Below are 19,723 nucleotides of genomic sequence, written 5' to 3' on the forward strand. Positions count from 1 at the left end.
CAGATAAAAACATGGGCACTGAGTTTGGTTGTCGGCACTTTAGAAGACTCGGATTCTTGTATACAACTTGTAGCAGTTGTTGTTATAGTGATAAAATATTTGATCCAATTCACCCATCGTTTTCAATCTTTTTTTAACTTCGTCTTGCCATATTCATGAGGCATCTCAAACTCTGTCCAGCTGCAGTTGATGTTACATTTTCTTTTGGATTAGTTTGGCATATGAAATAATTTCTTAGTTGAGGGTGTCCTCAGATTTTGTAGTTAGCAACACTGTGTTAGGAGGTAATGATCCTCTACTACCACCTGCTTCGCTCATGTTTACGAATTTGAATCTATGGATAACCTGAAACAAAAACAATATTAAAATAAATTACCAATATGATGGCAAAAACACATCGTTGTAGAGCAGCCAATTTGGGAAATGGCAGAAGGGTTGTTGTGAGGAGATATTTTCTGTCTCTATAAGACTAATTGACCCCTAAAACCTATGTTCTGACACAAAAATAAAGTATAACGGTCTCATGCTTCCTGAAATATTATATCACTGCAACACACCTGCCATTTTTAAAAATATTGTCCATAAAGCATCAGCCTGGATTAGCAATGTCTACCCAAGCTAAATCACTTTTCTAGTGATTAAAAAAACGCAAATCAAAAATCAAAATCTCGGGACAATATTCATTTTTAAAAACTATTTTTTACAGAGTTATATCAAGGGAGCAGGACTACACGGAGGAAAGGGACATAATAAGTTTATGTCAGCAGCTGGAGCCTGATTTCCTGCCCCACAGTAGGAATACAACAGCAATAAAACCAATAGTGAAAATCATGGCTACCGGCTCTTTTCAATACACTGTGGGAGTATCTAGAGGCATGTCACAGCCAACGTTCAGTGGTGTGCAACAAGAAATCCTTGCTAAAATGATGCAAGACATCAAAAGCTTCATCCAGTTTCCATGAGCTCAGGATTTTGGCAATGTGAAGGGAGAATGTTTTGGGCCTACCACATGAGGTTGGAGCACACATATTGCCTTGGTGCCACCACATGCCCGGGAACAGGACTACCGCAATCGGAAGAACTTCCATTCCATCTATGTACAAGTTGTCTGCTTACCAGATTCATACATCTCAAGTGTAAGTGCCCACTTTGCTGTGTCAACATGATTTCTTTCTACTACGCAACAGCACCATACCCCTGCAAATGTCACAACTTGGACCTGAGAGGGCCTGGGCTTGTTGGTAAGTACAATATTACTTGAGAACCATTATTTTTAATTCTAGTTTAGGAATGCACAATGGCTTGATATGATTTTAATCTATTTATTGCTTCCATTCAGGCAACTCAGCTCAATCTAACAAACCATGGTTGTTGGCACTGCTGAGGAATCCAACGCCGCCAGTTGAAGTCCACTTCAATGAGGCACATGGAAGAAAAGAGGGACCAGTGGAGCAGGCTTTTGGGCTCCTCAAGGCCAGATTTAGGTGTCTAGACAAGACCGTGGAGGCCTCCTCTACTCACCCGATAAGTGGTGCCCAATCATGGTTGCCTGCTGCATGCTGCACAACATCCCTTTGCGGAAGAACATCCCAGTAATCTCAGATGATGAAGACTGAAGAGCCACTGAGTGAGGATGGCGAAATGCCCAATGAAGATGACAGTGGTGAAGAGGAAAGAATTCACCTGTGTCAAAATGTCACTGAGCACTTCTTCACCTGAGTGTAAGTCTACCCTTACATATTGTGACAGCCAATGTCAGAACAACTTATGACATACTGAATATATCAGTCTGTGATGGTAATGAGGTATGAATGGTCAGTTCAGGAAAGTCCAAGGCAAAGATGTTTGTGGATAGAAGTTTCCCTACACTAACTATTGTTTACTGAAATAGATTAAATTTGCTTGTGCCAAGTATATGAGTGGAGGTGTCTTACGTACCAGACGGTGGTCCACCTTCCCTGGGTGTTGGACCTGAAAATAATACAGATAATATGAAATTCAAATCTGGATTGTATCTCAAATGTTTCTCAGCTACAAATGAGAGAACCTAAACATGTAACGTCTGATGAATAGAATTATTAGGCCTTTGTGTGACTGTCATTATTTTACACATGATGGCTAATTTACACAGTTGTTAACTCCAGTAATGATGTTGAAGAGATGTCCTGAAATGCAAAATGTTATTTATGAAGTGTACATTACATGTACCAGACATTCACCACAACACAGTAGTGAGGAGGATTGAGTACTGAACCTTTCCAAGACCTAGCAAGCTTAAAAAGATTAGACAAACTGTAGTACAACTTCATGGCAATAATGGCATTGATCATCATACGGGCACTGCAGAGTAAATTGTGTGTAGATACTACTTCTATTCAGCATGCCACATAACATGGTAACACATCTTGGATTACACAGACTTTGAATTATGTAAGCAATTACATCATTAATATCTAGTAAAAATAAGGTGTCAATATGCTTGATCAACTCAACAACTGACATTTTCTATACATAGCATAACATGGTGACTGACAAATGCACAACCTTTTGACTTGTGTGCATATTTGGAAGTAAAGGGAGGTAGTGCAACATTATATTGCATTATTGTGTTGCATATATAAAAACTGGGCATCATGGTATTTGTAGCCATCTGTTAACAACATTGATAATCAGGGGTGTGGAATTTATTAAAATATCTACTTGTCCAGGGGATAGGTTGCTTCTCAAATCTACTTGTCCTGTAAAAAGATCTACTTGTCCCTTTGGTGCCATGTAGTGTGGCGACAAATTATGGCAGCAATTAATAGCCTCTCTGATTATGCCAGGGCTACTACCATAGTAGGGCTTGAATACTTGGAGTTTCAATCCCTACTGCAGCAATTTCCTTATTTTGCCACCTTTCTGCAGATCTGCATACTGGGGCTGGAGGAAGCAGTAAGCAATAGTTTCAGGGTTGGAATGCCTTTGAGTCTGCAAACCTACTAACCTGCATGTTTTAAAGATTTTTACCAGCTTCTCTCTAATATTTTCCCATAATAAGAAAGGTTGGACATTTACTCCTGACAATGGCAGAATTAGAACTTCTTCCAGGGTTGGGAAGAAAGTGGCTGGAGGGAAAATGAACTTGCAAATGCTCAATAGATTTTCACATGAGCAAATCTACACATCGTATTTACCCATGCTAAAATACAGTTCACAAATATTTTATAGGGGTACTACATATACCATGGGTGCACTTTTGTGACTTTCTTTAAGAATTTGGGGCCACATGTAGGTAGGTTCAGATTTGTGACCTGCAAATTGCGAGTCGCAAATCCGAATGTAGGATGGTGTCCTTGACACCATCTGTGATTCGCAAGGGCTTCGCAAATGCCCACCTCATGAATAATCATGAGGTGGGTCGCAATTTGCGACCCCCTCGCGAATGGTGGCCTACTGGAGACAGCAGACCACCATGTCTGTGACTGCTTTTCAATAAAGCAGTTTTTTTTGTTTGTTTTTGTAATGCAGCCCGTTTTCCTTAAAGGAAAACGAGATGCATAACAAAAACGAAAAATGAAACGTTTTCGTTTCATTTTTTCAGAGCAGGCAGTGGTCAGTAGGACCAAAATGTTTACAGTGACATTCACAATGGGGAAGGGGTCCCATGGGGATCCTTTCCCTTTTGCGAAAGTGTTAGCACCCATTTGAAATGGGTGCAAACTGCGATTGGTTTGCGCCCGCGTTCGCGGTCACAAAACAATCCTACATTGCACTGCGAGTTGCAATTAGGAAGGGAACACCCCTTACTAATTGCGAGTCGCAAACCCGTTTTGTGATTCGGTAACCAGGTTACTGAATCGCAAAACTGGGTTTGTGCATCGCAATGTGCTTTTTGCATGTCGCTACCTACATGTGGGTCTTGGTCCCTAATTAGGTCTGGTGTTAACAAAGACATTTTGTTTTTATTAAACTTCTATTTCTCTCTCTTTCAAAAGTAGTTTTGTTCAGTGTCAGGAACTACAGTGGCAATCAGTGACGTAACGAAACTGGAGGGTGCCTCTTTGCAAAGAACATGGAGGAGCCCCCTCTCCAGACTCACTCAGGGCAGGTGCTGTGCTGGAGGGGCCCCCTGGAGGGCGGCTGCGAGGCCTTTGTTATGCCGATGGTGGCAACGTGTGCTTTAAGAGTTCAAAAACTTTTTGGGGGGGTTTTGCCAATGTTTGTTACAATGTTGAGGGCCTGGGAGCTCCCACAACAATAAAGTGTTACAAAAGCCATGTCAAAACAAGACACGCATTGATAAAACTAAAAGACTTATAAAAATATGTCAGATCAGTTGGCTTTGTCAGTGTTTGTTTATTTTCATGCTTCCCATAATCGTGTTGAAAATGGTTACACTGATTTTCCATTAGAAATATTTTTGGGAAATACTAGCATGCATCAACACATTTTACTAAATGACATTTCATTTGCATATAATCAGAGAGCATTCTGGGAGCATTATACTTAGCCTCTTAGCCTAAACTTTTCAAACATGTGTGCACACGTTTTTTTTTTTTTTGTACTGGAACCAACTAGTGAAGTGTGACTTTAAAACATTTATTTACAGCACTCACCCTAATAATGAAGGCTTTCAAATAATGAACCATAAATACAAGTTCGAACAGCATTATCTTTTGGAAACACATTACCTCAACTGCAGAGAATTCCACTCTCTGTAAACAGGCAGCCAAAGGGTTTGTGCTGCAGGGGGTTGGGCCTACTTGTCCCAAGGACAAAGTAAACATAAAAACTTGTTGCCCTTGACCCCAAACAAGATGTCCCGGGCGTCGGGCGATAGGAATTCCACATCCCTGATAATACTCGTTAAGTTAGTTGCAGATACCTATTTCAATGACTGTAGAGAAGATGAACACACATTTACAACAAGCAAACACATATGGGTATAATATGAATAGGTGAAAATACCACTTACAAGCACTGTACCTTCATGTGCCAATCAATGGAGTTTTGATCCAGTTTTTTGAAGTACAACATACACTGAGAGAAAGCAAGGGACGAGGCAAAAGGATGGGGTGAGCCACAGGGAACAACACACAATCTGACAAAACCTATTGCTCATTGTTAGTAAGAGAGATACAACCATGATGCTAATAATTGGGATGAAACAAGATATTTTTTGGACAAATTTAGATATAAATGTTTTGTTAAGGGTGTTGAAACATTCTAAATAGCTAACTTAAGGGCACAACCTTAATTTGTTGTTGTTGAGATATTGCTAAGTGCAACTTACCAGTCTCCTCTCCACCACAGATTCCTGTCAAGCCTTCAGGACAAAGGATCTGCAAGACCTCCTCTTCCCAGGGAGAGAGTTGTAAGGAGGGGCAGGGTGAACCACCACTGGTCCTCTTGTGACGCTTGAAGTCCAGGGAATGCATTTTTATCACAGAGTGTGAGAGAGAGTGTGTGAGAGATAGAGAGAGAGAGAGAGAGAGAGAGAGAGAGAGAGAGAGAGAGAGAGCGCACATGTGTGTGTGAGAGAGTGTGTTTGTGGAGTCAGAGTGTCATGTGTCAGGCATCCACAAATCACCTTTATGCCTAAGGGTAGGGTTTTAGGTGAAGTGCTGCTAGCTAGCTGAAAGGGTTAGTCCGACAGTTACCAGACGGTGTGGGTTTGACTCAGTCCCATACATGCGGTGGTGCTGCCACCCAAAACTAGCAGTCTTGTCCCCAATACAAGAGTCCTTCGGCATGGTGCCACCAATCTTAATAAGGCACTCATTTTACAGGTCTCCGGTGTATATCTCTAATACATGCTAAAAGTACTGTAATTGCCTTATTCTGAAACGAGCATGGTTTTATGGAATAATCCTCCTCAGCTATATAGGGTGTACCTATCTTAGGCTGTAGGTTGATCATGCTTGAACAGTAAAATAATTTCCATTTTGGGGTTTCCAACTCTGATCCCCATCAATCGATATGGCACAACCAGAAAAATATTCCAGAAAACTGTAGACAACCTGTCACGCAGTTTCACTTAGCTAATGGACTAACCAATGAGGGTGGGGAAGTTATGTTTATGGTTGAGACGCACGTCACATACAGAACAGAAATATTATACTCATGGGTCACCTTCCTTGCAGTTAACGCAGATTCAAATGCATTTCACACATACAAAATAGCATATGTACCACAATACAGAGCATACCAATACTTAGAAATACATCTTATAAAGAACACCATGATTGGTTAAATGGTGCCGGCCCACATGTAATACAACTTGTAATATTAGGTCCTTTAAGCAATGATGGACCTACATGGCCAACATTGGCTACACATACACCACATCACAATGTGCAAAATCTGCCAGCAGCTGAAATACGCACGTTATACAATGATCTTGTGGCTATAGGAAGACGCTTAATATACAATTTGTAATTAAGACTTTAAACACTGCCCCAGTGAGGGCTGGTCTTATTATAAATCAATTGGACATTATAGGGACACAAACTGTTCATTCAATAATGGGAAAAACACCCACAGAGCGGCAGAAAATTCTATTCCAGGTTGCACAAAAACAAATCAGCTGGAAGCAGTGTTTCCCTCATACGGGATCCCAAGATAAATATAGAATGCTCACAATGTGCTCCCTCAATAGAGGATCAGGCCACTTGGAGCACAGTCTTTGATCCAATATATACCACCACACATAGTACACTGGCTTTTCCGAATCTTCCGGAAGTGTAAAAACAGATTAAAAATGAGCAAGGGGCAGCCCCTGCCCTTGACTTGAGGATGAAACTGATGCACAATTTTGACACAGCCTCTACAATTATTTTAAGTAACATTAAAGGGGAAGCAGCAGCATTGGCAATACGCCGGTGGCTCCTGGAGATTCCTCAATGGGATCAGGAATGAAGCTGCCAAAGATTACTTCCGAAACGTATATTACTATAGGGGAGGATAGTCTGGGGCCAGACCAACTAAACCACAACTACAGAGTTCTTCTGGAAAGGAAGGTACTAAGCAGGCACAAAAGAGCTCTAAATAATGCTGGAGTACACAAAAACAAAAGAAAGAAAGAAGATGCCAACAAGAAGAATCTCCGAGACTGCACAGAAAAGATACAACCCTAGAAATGGGGAAACTTTAAAAACTCCTGACAGATACCAATATACTGACAGTCGTCCATATCACTCCTTCCAGGACACACCGGATAAACAGAGTGAAAAAGGAGAGCGGTCAGAACACCAAAGTGACTATGTGAAGCCGAAAAAAGACTCACAATGTTGTTCAGAAACTTTTCTGAAAAAGGAAGAGACAAACATGGCAAAAATATTGAGAACACTACTGAAGCACAAGATGTGGTCCGTGACTATGCTGGACAGCACAACAGAAGTCACAATATGTTGCCAGAATCTTAAAGATCTTCTGGGTGTGACCCCCAACTAACATCTTCCTTGAAGACGAAACAGCGGGCACGCACATCTCCCCACCTGACAGGGTTTACCATCTAAACATACAGCTTGAGGGAGACAGAGCTCACTAAGAAAGATATCTTCTGAAGAAGATTCACACTAAATTATGACATTTCATTGGCAGAAAAAGATTGGCCACCTGAATTTGTCTGCCTGCTCCCACAAGGGGAAGATGTAATTTTGCCTTTTTTCTCGGTCCTTGTTCCAAATACACTAAAAGAAGCTTATGCCACAGAGAGGGCATTGGCGCAAGCACCAGCACTGTACCGCAACCATGTAGGGTGGGATAGAGATTCCCCCTACCATATTATTCCCATAAGATCTACACCACAGATCCAAACCTGTAAAACCAATTAAACATGAGGCTAAAGCTATGGTGAGAGAAATTCTCACACAACTTCAGTATCAGGGAGTAACTGAATCCTGCGTAGCCGCAATGAATAACCCTTTATCTCCCACAGCAAAACCGGACCATTCATATATAATAGTGTGTGATTATAGACATTCAAACAGTCTCACACACACACACTTGCAATACAAAATGCACACAGCACTTAACATAGTGCACAAAAAACACAAAACGAATTTGGATCTTTTCAATGGTTTTTCTGCCAAAACCTAGTGCCTGAAAGCCAGGACTTGAGCGCCTTCATAGTGCTTGGCTCCCAAAGGAAATTTTGCAGATTGCCCCAAGGGTATAGGAACAGTCCAGGATTGCTTTCTGCCCGTGTGACATCAATATTACATGATATTGATTCTGAGCCATTGTCCTACGTGGATGACAACTATCTCACAGATGATGACCTCAATGCACATCTAACAAGGGTGGATCGCATTATTTTGGGATTTGCCGCCCCTGGGTATAAATTTAACTTCAAGAAACGCAAAACTGCTTTTCGTAGTGCCCTATGTTTAGGATACAAATTATCAGATGAGGGCAAGAGCCTAGCCCCACACTTTCAAGAAAAATGCGCACAGCTACAAGCTTTAAGTATTATCAGAAAGCTGCAGTTATTATTGGCCTTTTTTAACTTTGGCAGAAATTAACATTCCAGAATATGGGCAAAACATAAAATCTCTTTATGACTTAATACGATCAGATTTCTCAAGCAAACATTAGAAACTTGAACATAAGTTCATTCTTACAGCATTACAACAGGACACGATTGAAGCAAAAATGTACACACAAGCAACAACAAAACAAACATGGTCATTAGAGTAATTGCTGGTGCCTTCACGTTCACCTATGTCATATTTAATGAGGGTGACATGGTACCAACAGCATATAAGTCACATTTGTACTCCAATGCAGAACAATGTTTCACACCAACAGAAAAAATATGAACTGTTGTACAGGTGGCTGTCATAAAGGAGAGATCATGCCCAGGGGAACCACATCATCGTTGTTACCCCAATACCAGCCCCTGAGGCTGCCACCAAGGCCAACATTCTGAAGGTAAAAGCACTACATACACATTGGATCCAATGGGCGAAGTCTTTGACGGCCACGGATGTCTATTATGTTTTCGTCCCAAAACTTCAGACCCAAGAATTCCTTCAATATGAACGTGACTACCCAATGTCCACAAATACATTGCCTCCTGATCAATACTGAATTATTTATACTGATGGTTCAGCACAACCAGCTGTAGGTACCAATACTCCGCCACTTGCGCAGCTGTTAGCGGGGTAATGAGAGATGGGAAATTCCTACACCCCGATCCTATGGGACTGCACAACACAACTTACAAAGCTTAAGGCTCTAATTTTGGTACTGGAACACACATCCTGAACTTTCTATTTTGATTGTGTGTGATTCATATTAATGTTTCCAGTCCTTCAATGAAAACTTAACACTACGGGTTCAGAGATTCAAAAGGGAACACCATCAAACAAATTATTGTGAGGAAGAGTAGCAGATCTTAAAGACAGGCTACCAAAAGCTCATGTAGTTTATACATTGTAGGAATACACGTTGTATGAAACACTTTGGCTCATGAAGCCGCCAAATCTGCAGATGCTACAGCTTCGGCTGCAGCGATTACAAGGCTGGATGATCAAACACTGGCTGCTGAGAAAGCCTCGGCTGACTGCAAGACCTTATCAAAAGCGTACCCTGTAAAATATACCTACCACTTAAGTGCCCACAATGTTGCATTTGCAACAATGCCAGGGGTGGGTGATAGTGTGATCCCCAACCAAGACCAGAGATTAGATCCCAAAGCAGCACATGAGGGTGTTGCTTCTTCCCATGCTGGAGTGGCGGCTACAATCTCCCTATTGCAAAAACACTATTGGTGGCCAGGTCCATACAAACAGACCAAATTGTCCTTTGCTGTGACATCTGTCAACAAATTAAAGGGTCCACCATCAAACGCTCACAGCAGACATCCTTCCTACTTTCAAACAAACCATTACAGTGTGTACACCTGGACCACTGAAATCCCTTACAACCTGATGGTGCAAACAAATACATCTCAGCCGCTGCAGGGTAATGCTCCACATTTCTGTGAGTATGGGCACAATGATCAGTTGATGCTCAAACTGTTATTAAAGATTTGCAAGTCTTCATCTGGGCTTATGCAGCATTCCACTCAGTTAAGGGCTCTGCCTTTGCCTTCAGGGACACCATGGCAACGATGGGTGTTGGGGTGCATTATTCCTCACCGTACCATTCCGAGGGAAATTCAGTCGTGAAGCGGAAGAACCGAGACTTAAAGCAATCCTTAACAAAGGGAGTACTAGGTTCTGGTCACGGCTGACTTCATCATCTATATAGTGTCTAGAGAGCACTAAACAACCTGCTCAGAAGTTTCTTGGGAGGATGTATCCCTTCAGAGGTCTTAATTGGGATACCTATGTATGCTCCAGATCGTGATGGCACCTTTTGACATAAATGAGTGTGTTGCCTTTTAACAGGAAACACAACAATACTGTGATGAAAATTAATCTGCACTTGCTGCTATCTTGGAAATCATGGATTTGCCAACAAGATCTACTGGCTGGAGGATTCCTAAAGTTGGGGATCTAGTATGTGAAAAAAATGTTGTAAAGAAGAATTTGGCCCATCATATCGAGCACCTGTTCCAGTCCTGGGAATACATGGTACCAGAGCTGTCTTTCTAACACCTCTGCCTGCTTCTAGAGAAAACCGCTTTGTTTCAATTGACAATGTCAAATTGCAACATGTGGCCGATGCTGCACAGTAGACCAAGAGGGTTTCTGGGTAGTTCCATTGCCTCTTTCATGCGATATACACCCCTTCAAGCACTCAACAATGTTTCAACACACATGAATGCTACAATTGTCTCCCGAGCTTGGGAAGGGTGAAGAATAAACTTTGGTTGATTCTTGTCACCTTTTCAACAGCAAGAAATGTCCAAGATATAGATATCTACTATTCCAATGCAACACAAACGGATGACATTGTTTATTTTGAATCGCCACCATTGGGCACATCGACCAGTTCTGCACTGGCTCCATTTTTTGCACAGACTGCTTCAGGTTATTTCGTCAACATTGACAACTTTTCTTAAAATTCTTCAGCATCAGCAACTGCACCTGTATCAAGAAATGAAAGTGTGGGTCCTGGCCCTTTTGCAGGGTTACCCTCAAACCTTTTGCCTTCTTCCTACCATTTTTTCTGACCCGTTTTTGTTGGTTTTAGGATTCTGGGTATTTTACCACTGTTAACCAGTGTTAAAGTGCATTAGCTCTCGGTATAACCTGTACTGGTTTCTCCATGATTGGCATATTTTATTTACTGATTAGTCCCTAGTGTAGAGCTCTAGGTGTGCCCAGGGCCAGTCAATCAAATGCTACTAGTGGGACTGTCGCATTGATAGTGCCTACCACGTGAGTAAACAAGTCTCAGACCTGCCACTACAGTGTCTGCAGTTTTAAACTGCCATTTCGACCTGGTAAGCGCACCTACTTGTCAGGCCCAAACCTTTTGCTTTACTAAATTTAAGTCACCTCTAAAGTAGGTCCAAGGCAGCCCCATGGGCAGGGTGCAGTGTATTTAATAGGTAGGACATGTACTGGTGTGTTTTAAGTTTCCTGAGAGCGAAATACTGCTAAATTTGTTTTTCACTTTGCAAGGCCTATCTCTCTCATAGGGTAACATGGGGATTGCCTTCAAATATCTTTTAAGTTTAATCTCCCATTCGGACCAGCTAGAGATAGGAGTTTGGGGTCTGTGATGTCACAATTTAAAAATACATCTTTTGGTGAAGTTGATTTTTGAATTGTAAGTTTGAAAATGCCACTTTTAGAAAGTGGGCATTTTCTTGCTTAGCCATTCTGTGCCTCTGCCTGTCTGCTGAAAACACATCTGTGTTAGGATGACAGTTGGACTGTTTGTGCATTCACTCTAGACAGTCACACAAAGGGAGCCAAGGTGTGCACGGTATATCCTGATGGATCATCACCAGGCTGATGGGCCTTCCTGAGCTAGAGTGGTGGGAGAAGCGGACACTTGCACCTGAATAGGGCTGTGCCTGTCCTCACACACAGCAGTGTGGAATGTGTCTGGGGCCATGGTAGGGAAAGACATGGTATGGTCTTGTGCACTACAAAGACTTATCTTTTGAGTTTTCCTACTTCAAAGACAGAAATGGGTACTGGACCTCTGGCACCACATAGTTAAAACACTTCAGGACTGAGGACATTCTGCCAGGAAGAAGAGTTGAATGCTGTAGGAGGACTTCCACTGTGCCTGTTGCTTTGTTGTGCTGGTCTGCTGCTTCTTACTGGGAGTGAAAAGACTGGACTTTGCTTTCTACATCCTGCTTTCCAAGGTTCTCCGAGGGTTCGAACCTGGCTTGCCTCCTGTTAACAAGTCTCAGGGACATCAAAGACTTCCTCTGCCAGTAGCAGCTGGGCTCTTCTGTTGAGAGTCTTGACTTGCCAAGTGGTCCCAAGTCCTGTCCCTGGGCCCTTGGAAGTGTTAACCTGAAGGAGAAAATCCACGCTGAAAAATCGGCACAACACCTACAGAATCGACAGCGCCTGTCACATGGTTGCAGAATCAACGCAACACCTGCATTATCACAGCGCGTCTGGATTTTCCACGCATTGTCCCTGTGCGTCACTTTCTCACCGACTCTGCACCCCAGTAAGGAACCAAGGCTGCATGACTGGAAATCAACGTATCGCCTATCTTACAATGAAGGAATCAATGCATCACCTCCGCTGCCAGTAAGGAACCGACACATTGCCTCACCTGCGAGAAAAGAATCAACAAATTACCACCCCTGCACAGAAAGGAACCAATGCATTGCTTTGCTTTTTCAGCGCCTCACCTCCCCACAGCCCACATAGTCTGGGTTTTTAAGGCATCCTAGGAACTCTGTGCTAAAAAGATACGACCATTGATTCCTATGGATTATGACAAATAAACCTTTAAAAAGTAATATTTTTACTTGTGTATGTTAAATTTGTGTCATTTAGGTCTTGTTTTTTTCAGATCAATATTGGCTATTTTTTTTTAACTGGTATGGAGTACGTTTGTGGTATTTTCACTGTGTTACTAGGTTACTGCATGTGGGTTTATACAAATACTTTACACATTGCCTCTGAGATAATCCTGCATTCCTGAGTCAAGCTGCCACGGGGTGAGCAGGGGTTATCTTAGCTGGGTGGCTTCCTTACCCTGACTAGAGTGAAGGTCCCTATTTGGCCAGGGTGCAAACCACTGCCTACTAGAGACCTCATTTCTAATAGTAAGCTTTACAACTGACTTAAAACCAATTACTTGGTTGGTCTGTGGTATTATCTATGGATACTATAGACACTGCTTGGCTTTCTGCTTTGGATTAGTCTTGTCATCATTTGCTTTCTGCTGATAAATAGTCACTATCTTCCTGAATGCTCGGCTGTTGAATTGGTGGTTGAGGTTTTAACATCTTAACTATCATCACGTAAGTTCCTAAGAGACTTGTCCCTTGTGAATATTTTAGCTGTTCTAATTCCTGTTGGGATAATGTATCATATGATATCTTTGGTCCTACTGAAGTTATTCAAATTCCATATGTTTCCAAAGTATGTCTGAATGATGTTATTACACTGGGGTTGTATCTGATGACTAGGATGTAAAAACAGTTGATTCTATACTTTCTGAGCTTGAATGTTGCACTGTATTTGAAAGTGAAGATGTCTACATGGCAAATGTGAATTATGGGGAAAGGTTCTGTTATCATCATTAGGGACATTATTTTCTGCACCAAGCTAGTAACCAAATACACATAGTAGGAATATTGTCCAGCTCCACCGTGGGGATATAGTTCTAGAACATATGTAGACAAGTTGCATATTTTTCTGGGCATGATGCTAATAATGCTGAGTCATTATTTCAGATTGCCTTTCTCTAGAGAGAAATATTGCTAACTGAGACCAAATTGATTAATTCAGATTCCTTTGTCTCCCAGCCAGCCAATAAAGGTTATGAGTTTTATGGATCAAATCTGTTTATTGTTTTAAGCACTTAGACATAAAAAATACAAAATACAAAATACAGCACATCGGAGTACAATAGATGGTATGTATCTCCGCAGCAAAAGCTCCAAGTCTACAGACAAGAGTCTCTCTAGACCAGTGGTTCCCAACCTGTGGTCCGGGGACCCCTGGGGGTCCGCATAGCCTTCTCAGGGGGTCCATGACTGCTTAGAAAATTACAAAATATTAACAAATTAGGTCCCAGCTTCCAGTAATGACTCAGGTGGGGGTCCCCGGATTCCAATGGTGATTCAGTGGGGGTCCCTGGGTTCCATTAATGTTAAAATGGGGGTCCACATAAATCAAAAGGTTGGGAACCACTGCTCTAGACAATCTCTAAACTTTGCTCAAAGGAGCCTCACCACTAGCCTCCTCTTTACAAACCAGTAAGCAGGCGGAGTATGCTTAAAAGTCTTTCAAACTGCGAGTCCCGTATATGAAAATCAAACAAACATACAAATAAAAACACACCAACAATGCTCCCCCTCCAGAGTCCATGTCATCCTCCTGTCTCTCCACTCCTCTACCTCTCCCCCCACCAACTCGCCGCCCCCCCCAAATATCTCTCCACATAGCATTCTGATCAAGGTTCAGGTCAGTCTCAGAACTCTCAAGTAAGCCGGACATGTCAATAAATTCTGCAGATAAAATCTGGAGGAATGGCTTCCATAATCCACCCAATTCACCCATCCGCTGCTGAGATGCCAGGGTGAGTTTCTCCATGGCAAGGATAAAGCAGAGCTTCTGAAGCCACGCAGTACGTGTCGGAACCCTATCCGGACCCCACATAGCTAGGATCGGCTGCAAAGCTGCGTTAAGTGCCAGGGCCTTCTGTCTCCCTTTTAATGACCTCAAGGGAAATGTAAGGGGATTGGGCAGCCCCAGCAAGATATATGATGGGAATCTGGGGCTCTTAGTATGGAACGCTATGTCAATATCATCAATAATGCTCTCTCAATAGGGATGGAGCTTGGGACAATGCCAAAGCAAATGCACGAGTGTGCCCGTGCCTCCACACCCCCTCCAGCAGAGGCCAGACTTAACAGGGTCCCATGCGTGTATACGCGCCAGAGTGTAATACCAATAAGAGGCCACTTTATATGACGTCTCTGTCCCCGCTGCATTACAGGCTGTGTGATGTATTCTGTAGAATATACTGTCCCACTCCTCATCCGAGAATTCCCTCTCCAGCTCCCTCTCCCATCTCAATTGTCCTCTAGTCTTAGGTGGGCGCTTCTCCCCCTGCAGAAGCCAATAAGAGCCATTTCTCGAATGGCGTAAGAGGCCTATCTATTAATGCTCTGTTAGCCGCCAGCAAAGCCCAGTGCCGTATCTGATAATACACCCGCCTATCTGCCTCCGTCAAGCCGTATGCTTCCCTCATCTGATCAAAAGACAAGACCCCTTGTTCATCAAAGAGACTTCCCACCCTCTTGCAGCTCCCCTCGTACCAACGTCTCAGACCTTTCAGACGAAGCCCAGGTTCAAAGACAGGATTCGCGCCTATGGGGGTCATCGGAGACGGAAAAGACATCAGCCTCGATCGGCAGGCCACTGCGTCCCATATGCGTAACGTTGCTCCTGTGACTGGGGAAGAATAAAGTCCAGCTGCCCTGTGCCGACGTCGAAGCCAAGGCACCTTCCATATATGCGAACCCGCCACCGCCTGATCCATAAAGCACCAATGTTTCTCAGTGAGCAGGTGATTCAGGTTATGAGTTTTAGAAACAAATAATTGATTTCATGAGTGTGGGGGACAGCAGATTGGCAAATACAGGGAAATAGGGAAGCTTTATTTAGAGCATGCCTTATTCCTTAGTGAATTATATTTTTAAATGACACAGTTCAACGTGCCTTGGGTTAGCAAAAATTAAAGAGCTAAATGTGCCCAGTATTCCCACCTTTGCTAAATTTGACAATTGGCAAAAGCTTTTAAAATGTCACTGAAGAACAGCTCAAAAGTTCGGTTCATAATCACTTTAACATCCCGACAGGTAAACAGGTGTCCTTGCACGCACATGCAATGCGGATGTGGAAAACTTGGCATGCTATCTGAAGGGTACTTCTGTGTCTTTGATTCACCCAGTCTTCCAGACACTTTCAAATGGAAGTTATCTGATGCTGAGTGATGAAGGCTGCTGTGGGTTGAAACCTAAAAATCGCCTATGTGATTTAGGTTTCCCAAATTGTAACTTGCTGCTGCAACGTGTTCTCCCCCCCCACACTAGAGATAAAAGTACCAGAATTGTGGCCTCACATGACTCCTTCAAATTAAATGTAAATTTTGACAAGCTGAGCAAACTGAAGGATCTTCTGTTTCAAAAACGAGTGGCTCTGACATCAGCCAGAGAGACCTATGACCTCCAAGTAGCAAGGTCATCTGCACAGATACAGACCTTATTAAATACCAAGTTCTCCCAATTTTGGAGGATTTGTGAGCAGAATTTTAATACATCTAATACTGCTGGGATTGTGCACTTTTTTTTTTTTAAGGCTGTTGGTTCTGGATGTGTTAGCACTTTCCAGACTGTATTTGGAGTTCTACCTTGAGCCATCCACTCACTTTTTCAAGTCTCTTTGGTGGATTCCCAAACACTTTGGCACTGATTGGTGGTATTCTGCTTTTGCTATTTTTGATTTGCTGAGCTGGTCAACTTGTCGCCTGCCCAAGTTGGGTCCTTCCTGGCTTCAATCTTCATTGATGACATCGGAGATTTCCTGTAGGACCACGACTATTGCTGAATTAGTCCTTAGCCATTTTTTGATTTTCAAATCTAAATTTTCCTTTTAATTGGCCTATCGGGCTGCCTTGTTTGTCAATTTTGACAGTTGATCTTTTTTTGCGTACATTTTAGTACACTTTGAATATTATAGTTCTAGAGTGTAGTTATTAGGTCTTGAGCACTGCATTCTTGTTACTACAAGGGGGAGGGTGTCTTGGGTTCACGTTAGAGTCTTGCTTGGGCACAAGTATTTTAGCTTAGGCCTGCGGGCTGTGCCCTATTACCTAGTTACACACTCCATCTCATTTATTCAATGAACTTTAGCATAACCAGCTTCTTAGCGGGATGTTTTATTGTTCTAATCAACTGCTATTCTGCAAAAGTGTTCTAATTTTTTTTCTGCCACAAACTTTCACAGTGTACCTCTGCCCAAGAACTTTGCATGATATTCTATCTAGTATTGCCGCCACAAGAGTGCGCGGCCAGCCCGACACTCAGACACATGATCACATCAGGCCTGCTTCGCAGAACACAACATGTTTTATTATAAAAACATCACACAGGACAAAAAGGGTTAGAGAGGTCATTCCAGCCAGAGAATCCTTCCTCTGCTGTATGCCATTTTGTTGCCACGTTTCTGACCTTAGGCCTGTCTCTATAGCCAACCAAAAAGACAGCAGGCAGACCCCTATTTTTAGGTAAGGAGGGCAGGGTTTCCTTCCATGAATCAAGTATGGGTCAGAGAAAAGGGATAACACTGCCATGCGCTCCCGTAGAAGCTAAGAAGCGTGGGTAGGAATTCTTAGGCATGTTTATTCCAGTATGTTGGATTGTTTATCTGCTTTTCATTCTTGGTAACAGTTCTGATTGCGCTATGTTTAATCTTCCCAATAATCACAGCTTATTTATATTATTATAGATTGCAGTCTTTTCAATAAATGCATTGAAAACTGTCCTGCATCTCTTTGACTGCCTATGTGTGTGTATGAGACCTGTGCCAATAAGAGAAAAAGGCAGGATCTGCCAACCGCAAATTCCCTGAGGAGTCAAGTGTCATGAGTCAGGCTGACACAAATCAGGCTTACATCTAGATTTTGGTGTGGTGCTGCTAGCTAGCGGAAGGTTTAGGCCGAAAGCTGCCAGATGGTGTGGGTTTGACTCAGTACCATACACGCGATTGTGCTGCCCGAAATCAGCAGTCTTCTTCCCATAACAATAGTCCTACTCCACTACAGAATTCACTCTGTTGACTATTCTGGTCCACATTTCCCTTTTCTGAGATATGGTGGTAGTTTGAATTTGTTCTCCAACCAATTGTTGCTCTACTCTAATAATTGCATCTACTATGACACACAATTCCTCCACAGTGAAATATGGATTCCTCCTCCCTGCCAAAAATATAGTTCCCCAAAAATAAAAAAACAACAGTAACAAAATGCACAAAGGGAGATAAATACAGAGAAAAAAAAACTGGATTCTGAGTGGCAATATCTGCATCGCAATGCTCTGTTGCAGTGGAATGGCAAAGGATCATGGTCTGCAATGGGGTGTGTTATATAGTGTGCCTTGCAGGTGTTCACAATTGTCCAATATACATCAGGTGTGGGCTACTAACATCCAACCAATAGCCACTGCCATAGTACAACACTGAACGGATTCCACGACGGATTCCTGCTGTCATGAGACCACCGCTGATACACCACAAGCACAACTGTGTTATCTAAATATGGTCATCTGGATCCCGCCATCAGGATGGCAACTAAGTGCTCATCTCCAGCAATGGAGTCTGCTGCGTCAGCTGCTGGATACAGCTGGCACCACAGAGTACACTCCATCAAAACCGACAGCGGCTGCCCCGCCATAGATCTAGTTCATAGATCAGCATGATGGAGTACTATGGTCTGCCGCAGTGGCAGCTTGGTAATAATACCATCAAGAGCTACATCAGGCCCCTAATCTCGGGCATGCCTGAAAATCCATGTATTTACAACAAGTGATATGGCTTTTTAACTAGAAGTCCACAGTAAGTTTTGAGAAATAACTATGTGTGTGTGTATATATATATATATATATATATATATATATATATATATACACACATATCAGGCAAAAACTGAATGTGTCCCACATCCTTATTTTATGTCTTGAGGAGGCCCAAACGACAGGGGCTGAAATGGTCAACAATTACATTTTGCAGAGTTCCTTAATTCATATATAAGAATATATCTAATGATATCATCAACTACAAAACTTTTCAAACAGTAATATCCCAGCATGGGTTGAGACTTTGCTATTGATGAACTACCACAAAGTGGATTCCATTCCTGCAATCCACTAGGCAACACCCACAAACTAAAACAGATGACAAAGACCATTGATGAATGTGACAGACATTGTCTGTATAAAAAAAGTTAGTGTATGTTTCCTCTATATCCATATGTGTACTTGTACTTCCCGATTTGTTATAAATAATCCAGAACAGTGATATACCACGACTGGCAAAATAAATGTAAACTGAGTTGCACTAAAAAATATTGTCCACTGCAATAGTGAGTAGTGCCTCTATTGTCAAACCTTTTAGAGGTACATTGGATTGTTCCCAATAGAGAACTCCTTTTTTTCTCATTTTATTACACCTATAGCAAGACATTTTGTGAATATCCTGGGGGCCATGGTGATTCCGAAGGTCAGCACCCTGAGGTGAAAATGCTGCACCACTTACCACAAAACACAGGTATCAGCAGTGAGCATGGTGGATTGGGATGTGAAAATAGACGTCCTTCAGGTTGAGTGTGGTCATGCAGTCATCTTACTGCAGCAGATGAATGGGTACACCCATTTGCTGCTCTGGTGTGGCAGCACAGCTCTGTTGCCCCCTTGTGAATGAGTGCCTCTACTTCCTGCCAAAGGAGGCACAGGTGTTCTGGGACAGGATGTGTGGGAGGGATATTCGGGGAGGATGCAGTGTGTTCTAATCAGTAACGCTGTCCGATGATTGAGAGAACCCACTGATCTAAGGTAATTTCTTCCCACTATGAACAAAAC

General features: G+C 42.5%; 1 long non-coding RNA gene across 5 annotated transcripts in view; it reads right to left on the minus strand.

The window, feature by feature from the left end:
• LOC138299907 (uncharacterized) overlaps positions 1 to 19,723 on the minus strand; it is a 770,123-nt gene that overhangs the window by 666,451 nt on the left and 83,949 nt on the right. For 4 of the 5 annotated variants that reach the window (XR_011204848.1, XR_011204851.1, XR_011204849.1 and 1 more), the window contains exon 4: positions 1,939 to 1,971. The exons of the other annotated variant lie outside the window; for it this stretch is intronic. This is a non-coding gene — a long non-coding RNA (uncharacterized lncRNA). The remainder of the gene's footprint in view (positions 1 to 1,938; positions 1,972 to 19,723) is intronic. 5 annotated transcript variants of the gene reach the window in all.

This window comes from Pleurodeles waltl, chromosome 6 (assembly GCF_031143425.1).
Source record: "Pleurodeles waltl isolate 20211129_DDA chromosome 6, aPleWal1.hap1.20221129, whole genome shotgun sequence".
Lineage (NCBI taxonomy): Eukaryota > Metazoa > Chordata > Amphibia > Caudata > Salamandridae > Pleurodeles > Pleurodeles waltl.